This window comes from Pyrus communis, chromosome 10, assembly GCF_963583255.1.
Source record: "Pyrus communis chromosome 10, drPyrComm1.1, whole genome shotgun sequence".
NCBI lineage: Eukaryota > Viridiplantae > Streptophyta > Magnoliopsida > Rosales > Rosaceae > Pyrus > Pyrus communis.
Window position 1 is genome coordinate 4,256,317 of NC_084812.1, and position 9,157 is coordinate 4,265,473.

At 38.2% G+C, this 9,157-nt stretch overlaps 1 pseudogene; it reads right to left on the bottom strand.

The window, feature by feature from the left end:
* Window positions 1-866: 866 nt before the first annotated feature.
* On the bottom strand, window positions 867-8,926 carry LOC137746992 (disease resistance protein TAO1-like; annotated as a pseudogene).
* Window positions 8,927-9,157: the final 231 nt, after the last annotated feature.

Consider the following 9,157-nt stretch of genomic DNA (forward strand, 5'->3'; position numbering starts at 1 on the left):
GAGAAGTAACTATTTACAAGAAAGGAATAAACTCATGTAACTTCTTTTCACACTCAACTTAAATTTTAGATGTTAATTGTCTTTTTTACATTATTGCATAATTACCATCAATTAGAAAATGAAATGAATAATAAAACTAAAATTTATCAATAAACCCACATGCTATAATTGACCTTTACCATCGCTTCTTGTACAGCCTACGTTCATTCCTGATAAAACCTAATAGCTTTTATTGATAAAAACAAGTTTTTTTATCAGTGGATAGTGATTTTGAAATTTTGAATCCTCCAATTAAGGTAGGACTTGATTAATGAAATTTTTTTGTTGGTTTGATCTCAATTTTTTTTAGAGTTTAGAAGTTGGGTTTCAATTTTCTTTTCGTCAATTCCAGGCTGAGCATAGTTTGTTAAACTTTATACAACAGCCGTGATGAAAGTATTAACAAATTGTTGCAGCAACCATGGGAAATGCTATAGTGTTATACACAGCTCCAGGTGGAAGTTTGAAACTTTACCATAAAGATCAAATAATATGCAGTGAAGCAATTGATAGAAAAATCCAGAGAACAATTTAAAAACAAAAAACTCAGTTCCTAAAGAGCTAAAACCGGAATTCTTTAGAACAAAAATATATCAAGGATCTTGGTATTCGTTAGTGTACATGTTACAGAGAGTTTATACAAAATTGCATCCGTGAGGGGTGTAGAGATAAAACTATCTAATTTGAGATTTTATTTTTAGAATGGGTGTAGAGATAAATTTACATTTGAATTGGGTTTGGAATGGTAGTTTAGGTAACAAATTTGGGTTAAAAAGAGATATTGATTCTTTTTTTTTTTTTTTTTTTTTTTTGAGAAAATTCACGATATTCATTAACGATAGAAATATGTACAATCAAAGAGGATAAGGTGCATACAGTGGGCCTTGATAAAACCTTGCGGGGAATTTCAACCCGGTCGAAAGGAAAAAGAGTATCCCACACTAAACAAATTAGGAATTGTCATCCTCATTTAGAAGATCCACAATTACATCAGGAGGTTCTTCAAACCAAATAATAGGATTATCACAACTCATACTCATTCGTGCTAATTTGTGCGCCACTTTATTCGTCTCCCTACCGCTAAAACCAACTTTCCATTGGGGCAATGCCTGAATCATCAAGCGAGTATCATTTAGAATATTTCCGAACAACGAGTGATCCCGTTAACTATCCTGTTGAAGAGCTGCCATCACAAGTAACGCATCCCCTGCAAAAACCAAGGCTTGTAATTGCTTCTCCTTGACCAACCAAGGAGCATCCCTAGCTACCATAGTCTCGGCCAGCAGAGGGGAAGGATTAGCATCATGCCTCTTTGCCAAGGCCGCCACAAAATCACCCCTATCATTCCGAATCACCACCCCAATGCCACCAATACTTCTATTTTCATCCCAAGCCGTATCGAAATTACACTTCCATCCTTCCCCAGCTTCATCCATTTTTGAGAAACTTTACAGCCGCGTTTTTCATTTTTTCCATGCCAGTGTTGGAATTCTTTCACCCAACTAATTGCCCGACAAAGTAGTTCCGTCAATTCGAGTGCCTTTCCTTGCCACAAAAAGGAGTTCCTTTCTTCCACATACTCCAAAGAAGAACAAGGAATATATCGAAACTATCTCTTGACAACTCACCTACAAGTTTAGCTGTCCAATCCATCATATTCTTTGTTGGGTGTAGAGAGAGGTTACTTAGATTCAAATAAAATTTCCCTTTTAAGTTTCAATTGAAATGGTTTTCTTTAAAAGGAATATACTTGAATTAACAAGCCTACCATTGAGTTAATGAACCCATGCAGGTTGCAATTAGTTATGGAAAGGAGTTTTCTTATGGTTTAAAATTATGATTTGGAAGCAACAGATTTGCCAAACTGAAATTATTGTGCTGTTTGGGTCAAATAGTTGTCTTTATAGATCATTCCAATTTAGTTACACACTAATTGATTCTCCTAACGATAAAATTATTGGATTTGTTTGGATTATATGGTTTCTACATCACCTACACAAGTCAACAACTTAATGATAATTGAGGGCTGCCACTTTTTAATAGTACAATAAACCTAAAGACCATTGTAGGATATTCCATTGTCCTCAAACAGGTTACTCAGTGCTTAATTGTGTTCTTGAAAATTCCAACAAGGCTCAAAATAAAGTTTTACATAGAGATCTTTGATGATTATTATTATTTTTTAATATCTAATTTTTAAAAATTGAAATTATAATCTAACAGGCAAATTACGAGCAATTACAGTATTTAGAAAACTAAAATACCAAAATCAAGTCATTATAATCGAAAACAAGTTATGATGCCGAGGGACTTAACCTTGTTAATGTTTATTGTTGCGAGTAACGTTACACTACTTTCTTTTCAGTATGAAACTTGAAGCAATTAGGATGAGAGCAATATCTTGCACAACTTCGTGACAGCTACTGCTCCTCGATGCACATATTTTTCTTTAAAGATGAAAACCATGAATATCCAACCGTGCTGGATCGTTGAGGCGCCGAATGGCTCAAATCACCATCTTTCAACTAATCAAGGAATATGTTCGGTTAATACTTAATACAGCAGAAAACATAAAGTGAGCAAAGAGAATTGAACGAATTATAGATGGATAGTCAATTTGGAGGAAAAAATTACCTATGATTTTTGGAATGTGGGATATCTTTGACCATTCCGGGCCACTGCCCTTGGTGCATCTTTCACCAAGACGGGGACAATTAAAAATATGTAGCTCATGTAGTTTGGTTAGGCATTGCATAGCTTCGACCGTAGGTAGATAGAGAAGATTTGCATAATGCCGAATTTCCAACAGAGTAAGAGATGTTAGAGAAGAGTTTCCAACCACTCTGGAAGAGTTTCCACACCATCGAAAAGGGAAATAGCCAAAGATGTTAGAGAAGTCAAGTGTTGAATTTGTTGAGGCAGAGATTTGAGCTTAGGCCACCCGCACAATTCTAATTCTTCAAGCTGTGATGGAACCTGAAAATCAGGGAAAGAATCGAGCTCCTCCCAAAACGCACCGATTTGCATCCGGTTCAAAGAAACCTACACTTGACTGTCGGAAATGCGTGAAATCTTGGGCCAGTCGGGCAGGTTGCATCTTTCTTTATTCAGATTCGTACCAGTCCTGATTGAACTAAGCAAGGAATATGTTTGGTTAACACTTAACACTTGAGAAAACGAGAGTGAGGGAACAATATTGAACCAAATACACATGAATAATTGATTGGAGAAAAAAATAAAAATTACCTCTGATATCTGGAATATGATAAATCTTTGGCCATTCTGGGCCGCTGTTCTTGGCACATCTTTCTGCCAGACGTTGGTGATTGGAATGGAGTAGACTTGTATTCGAAAGTTGATGACCAAATTGACAACTGCCTCCTCTTCATTGAGCTGCAATTAAATCCTAACTAGCTACCCAGCGAATGGTGTTGTCATGGAACCTGCATTTTTGGAATATGGACGTCTGGAATTCACTCTAGGTGAATAATGGTATGGTGAAATCGTAACACGAGTTTCTTCATTTGAGCCTGGAGTTCCTTCTCGATGCCTAGACACCTCCATTTCCAGAAACTGTGTTGGTTGGCACATCACAAAACTCATGGTGGCTCTATGTTGGGAGGTATGCAATGCTGTCCCTGATGCTTTCCAGACTGAATTCACATTGAACTCTCCTCGAAGCCTTTGATCCAAAATAGTCGTTCAATCCCCGTTCTGGAACTCAAGATTCACCCACTCCACTATGTGGACAAGATCATCATTTTCTATGATTGCAGGTTGGCCAGTAAAACTCTAAACATCAATTTTTTTTTCTTTCAACCTTGCTAATTATAGTATATGCAGACCAAATAAAGTTATCATTACTGCTCAGAGATTTGTTTTTTTTAACATGACCAAAATTCTAACAACAGTAGAACACGAAATCTGAACGTGCTCGGAATCAAGATACGTCGCTGTGCCCATGACCGATGCCACCAGAGTCTCATTGTCACTGGGAAAAACCATGGACAGACCAAAATCTGCTATTTTGCATCTAAGTTTTAATTCAAGACAAGAGAATGTTGGCGGTCTTTACGCCGCTATGCACAATACTGGATTGTGCATATATAGTAGCATACAAAATAACACTAAGCACCTATCTAATGCTATAGTCTCATTTCCCAAGTTTATGTGAGCTTCTATCTAAATCTGCAACCATTAACGTGACACTTCAATATTTTGAAACCCTCTGTTGGAGGACAATGCTATGTAAAATATAGAATTACATACCTGATCAGATATTCTTTTAGGTTTTCATTAGGCATGTGCTTGTATATAAGTGCCAACTTATAGGTATCATCACAGTATCCAATAAATGAGGCCAAGTTTCTATGATGGATTCTCATCAGGAGCTCAACCTGCAGCGACAAGGAACTCATCAATCCCTAACCAACGAGACAAGGCATTTAACTTGCATTCCAAGGAATTAAATTCAAACTGTCAAACCTCCGTTTGGAACTCCCTAGCTGAGCTAGCTCCTTGAGATGACGATGTAGAACCACAACTTGAGTGCCATATTTCAACTAGCCATGGTATACAATCCCAAACCTCCTTTCCAAATTTCCGTTTTAAAGTTTTCGGTGATTTCTAAAACCTCATCATAAGTGAACTAGGACTTCTGATGCTACAGGAGTTTTGTTACGTTTATCTCCATCTGCAGCTTAAGTAGACAAAAAGATATGAGTTCAGACTAACTGGTTAGGAATACCACTACACCATAGTAGGAGCGCCAGTTCTAACTGAATAAGTGTCAAAGGTATAAAATGGTACTTGGTTTTCTTATTCTTCTCAACTTCCATACCAGTTTGAGCACTATAACTTGGAGAAGGGCCACTGCTGACAGTAAGGATCCAAGTATTGGAACAACCACGTTCTTCTTGCACTTGCTTGAATCTGAACTAAAACAGAACTTATAAGCACATCAAAAATCTGAAGGACACAATACCATTCGCTTTAGTTAAAGAAAATGCTAACCTATTCGGTGCTCTCCATGAACAAAACTTGCACAGAGCAGTAGGACGAGGAAACCAGTTGAGATCTTCTTCTCTCTTTGTCTCACTGCAGCCTATTAACTACCTGGTATTTATTACGCATGACAATGTTCCGACCAAAAAAGCAGAAAAATGTACATGACAGTGTGGATTTGTACCTCATGCTGCACAACTTTACATGAAACATGATCCTTATTACATGGAGATGCTTAGTCTACGTCAATCAATGGATCATTCAATGTTCATACTAAGAGAGCAATTTGGTTAAGCCAACGTATTTTCTAGTCAAAGCATTTCAAACATTGTTCCAAAGTGATTACCTCGAGGACAATATCGATATATATTAGTATTTAGCCTACACTGATTCACTGCACAACAGATCCCACACCCATTTTTAACCCATCAAGTTTTGAACATGGAATGAATGAGATAGTTTGTAGGAACCAGCAAAGGTAAAGCCTAAATAGCTACCTAGCATGGTACTGAAATTGAACCTGCATTTGTGGAATCTGAACCAATGGAAATCATTCTAGGTGAACTCTGGTATGGTGAAATCGTAATACGAGTTTCTTCATTTGAGCCTGGAGTTCTTTGTCGATGCCTAGACACCTCTATTCCATACATTGTGTTAGTTGGCACAGCACAAAACCCACGGTGACTCTATGTTGGCAGGTGAAAGTTGTGCATACCATTGCTGCCTCTAAAGCTTTCCAGGCCAAATTCACATCGAACTCTCCTCGAATCATTCGATACAAAATAGTTGTTAAATCCCATTCTGGAACTCAGGGTTCACCCACTGCACTATGTGGACAAGATCATCAATTTCTATGATTGCAGGTTGGCCAGTAAAGCTCTCAAAATCAATTTTTTCCATTCAACCTTTGATAATTATAGTACCTGCAGACCTAAAAAAAGTAATATCAAACCACTGACTGTTCATGCATTTGTATTTATAACATGATAAAAAATCTAATAGAACACAGAAACTTGAACATACTCTGGATCAAGATAACCCATTCTGCCCATGACCGATGTTACCACACAAGTCTCATTATCACTGAGAACAACATCGGACAGACCGAAATCTGCTATTTACGCGTCCAAGTTTTTATTGCACTGCGCTTGCTCCTCTCTTAATGCAATTTTCCTACTGGATGCCCTTCTTAAGTGAGCAGAAATACAAATCCAATTTATCTGTGTTTAAAGTATTCTAGATAACTCGACCTGATTTTATTCAAGGATGAAAAATTGAAGAAAGAAGTTACATATTGACTAAACAGATTACCTTCTAAAAAAATGGTCTAAGAAAACTGTGTTAGTTGAGAGAACCTGCACACAGTGAGAAGAAACACAACCTTGTACAAAAGTGTACCTCAACATATGGAAATCACTCTAGGTGAACTCTGGTATGGTGAAATCATAACACGAGCTTCTTCATTAGAGCCTGGAGTTCTTTCTCGATGCTGACACCTTCATTCCATACATTTTGTTAGTTGACGCAGCACAAAACCAACCATGGTGGCTCTATGCTGGGAGGTGGAAGTTGTGCATGTCATTGCTGTCTCTAATGCTTTCCAGACCAAATTCACATCGAACTCTCCTTGAATCCTTTGATCCAAATTCGTTGTTAAATCCCCATTCTGGATTCACCCACTCCACTATGTGGACAAGATCATCACTTTCTATGGTTGCAGGTTGGCCAGTAAAACTGTAAAAATCAATTTTTTCATTCAACCCTTGATAACTATAGTACCTGCAGACCAAAAAATGTAATCACAAATAAACCACTCACTGTTCATACATTTGTGTTTATAACATGATAAAAAATCTAATACACACAGAAATTTGAACATACTCTCGATCAAGATAACCCGCTCTGCCCATGACCAATTCACCACACAAGTCTCATTATCACTGGAAAAAAAACCATGGACAGACCGAAATCAGCTATTTTTTGCATCTAAGTTTCCGTTGTTCTGCGCTTGCTCTCCTTTCATAAAATCCAATTTATCTGTGATTAATGTATTCTAGATAACTTGACATGGTTTTATTGAAGGATGAAAGCTTTGAACAAAGAAGTTACATATTGACTAAACAGATTACCTTCCATAAAATTGGTCTAATAAAACTGTGTAAGTTGAGAGGACGTGCACACAGTGAGAAGAAACACAACCTTGTACAAAAGTATATCTGCACCATAACAAGTAACAACCATGCGCAACATGCCTTAGAACATATTTGAACATTATAACATATACAGAATAACCGCAGACTCGTAAACAGTTGCAAAAAAAAATTAATGTTCTTCCACGAGGCTAAAAGACAAGAGAAGAGAACAAATCATGAATTGCTGTTTCGGGAAAGAAACCTACACTTGACTCTGGGAAATGCCAGAAATTTTACGCAACAGTAAAATTTGGATTGGCTTCCCCAGTGCCGATAGATACTTGAGATTCCCACAACGGTGAATAGATAGATGGTCGATTCATGACAGGTTCCGTCATCACTCTGGTAAGAGCCTTTTGAATCATCAATCAAAACTGCAGAAAACGAGAGTGAATGAAGAATTTTGAACAAAATATAAAACGAGAGTGAATGAAAATTGATTGGAGATAAAAATAAGGACTCCAAAAATAAAAATTACCTCTTCAATGGAATGCGAGAAATCTTTGGCCATTCTGGACCGCTGTCCATGACGCATCTTTCTTCCAGTTGGGGACACGAATAAATCACTAGGGTCAGCAATTTGGTTAGGCGTTGCATAGCTTCGACCGTAGGCAGATGCATCAGGTTCTCACATTGCCGAATTGCCAACATAGTAAGAGATGTAAGGTTGCCCAACCACTCTGGAAGAGCGTCCAGACCATGGACAAAAGTGTTAGAGAAGCAGAGTGTTGAATTTGCTGAGGCAGAGACTTGAGCTTAGGCCACCCGTACAATCTTAATTCATTCAATGGGACCTGAAAATCCGGAAAAGAATCGAGCTCTTGGCAGAAGGCACCGAGAGACAACTTTTCCAAACGAGATAGAGAGTGCAGCCCCTTGGGCAAATATTGTAATTTCCCACAATATGATACAGATAGAGAGGAAAGAAATTCCAAGCTGGACAAATTGTGATCCGCCAAAGATATCAAATTGTCGCAGAAGCTGACCTCCAAAAGGGTAAGAGATGTGCAGGATGCAAGCCCACTCGGTAGACTTATTAATCCATCACATCCCGAAATAATCAACTCAGTGAGGGACGTGAGGTTGTCTAAACTGGGAATAGCCTCTAGATTAGGGCAACTGCTGACACGCAAATGGGTAAGAGATGTGCAGTATGCAAGCCCACTCGGTAGACTTATTAATCCATCACATCCCCAAATACTCAACTCAGTGAGGGACGTGAGGTTGTCTAAACAGGGAATAGCCTCTAGATCAGGGCAAACACTTATTTTTATCTTCTCAAGAGAGACGGGGGTTTGTAGCCCATGACCCGACAAAGTCCTCAAATTTGGACACATACCAATATCCAGTTTGCGAAGACTAGTACAAGAATGGAGCCCACTCAGTATACTTGTGAATCCATCGTAGTCTTTAATTCTCAATTCACGGAGGGATGTGCAACCGTTTAAAGACAAGTCCCCCTCCAGAGTAGTGCATCTCTCAATAACCAAATCATGGAGTGAGGGCAGACTCTGAATTGAAGTGCATCTTAGTGGGCAATCTTCTATCCTCAACACCTGAAGAGATTGGGATGGTGAAATTTGGAAGGATTCTAGATTGCCACAATCCTCAATTTCCACCGTCTCAAGATAACCCGCTGTGCCCATGACTGATGTCACCACACGAGTCCCATTACCACTGGTAAAAACCATGGACATACTGAAATCTGCTATTTTCGTGTCCAAGTTTTCCTTGTGCTGGGATTGCCTCCTCTCTTAATGCAATTCTCTTACTGGATCCCCTTCTTAAATAAGCTGAAATACAAATCCAATTTATCTGTGATTAACGTATTTTACATAACTTGACGTGATTTTATTCGAGGATGAAAGAAGGAAGAAAGAAGTTACATTTTAACTAAACAGATTACCTTCCATAAAATTGGT